Source organism: Octodon degus, unplaced genomic scaffold, assembly GCF_000260255.1.
Source record: "Octodon degus isolate 3935 unplaced genomic scaffold, OctDeg1.0 scaffold00270, whole genome shotgun sequence".
In the NCBI taxonomy this organism is placed as follows: Eukaryota; Metazoa; Chordata; class Mammalia; order Rodentia; family Octodontidae; genus Octodon; species Octodon degus.
This window is the reverse complement of record NW_004524846.1, coordinates 232,265-233,003: the sequence shown is the minus strand read 5'-3', so window position 1 is coordinate 233,003 and position 739 is coordinate 232,265.

Here is a 739-nt window from a genome sequence, read left to right as displayed (position 1 = left end):
AAAAAAGTCATACTCCAAAAGATAACTTAATGTTAGAATGCTAAAGGGGCTAGGGAGATAGCTCAGTAGAACTGGCAAGCTCAGTTACCTGAGTTCAATCCCCAGTACTGCAAAAAAAGAAAGAAATGGAAGCTAGAATCCTGTTACTCCTTCAACCCTATGCTACTACTCCAATGCCTGAAAAGTTAATATTATTTTAGAAATTTATAAGTTAAAAAATAGGAGTTATATAGCTGGTGTATTAGTCCACATCCTCCAAGGAAACAAAACCAAAAGGGCATAGATGTAGATATATTTATCGTATATGTGTATATACATTTACGTATGTACATATATCTGAATATAAAGTAATATAGTGTAAGTATAATTAGGTCACAAGATTACAAAGGTTGAGAAGTCCAAGACTCAGCCAGCCAGCCAGAAACCCAGGAGAGATGATGTCATTTTCAATCTAAATCTGGGTTCAAGTTTGAAACCAGGAGCCATATGTTCAAGTTGAGAATAGTCAAGCAAAGATAACAAGTGTGCTCATTCGTTCTTTCTTTCTTTCTTTCTTTCTTTCTTTCTTTCTTTCTTTCTTTCTTTCTTTTTCAGTACTGAGGATTGAACTCAGGACCCTGCACTTGCCAAGCAGGTGCTTATTCTACTGAGCTATCTCCCCAGACCCTTCTTTCTTATTCAGCCTTTTATTCTATCCAGAACACTACAAGATTTGATGAGGCCCACCTATATTAAGAAA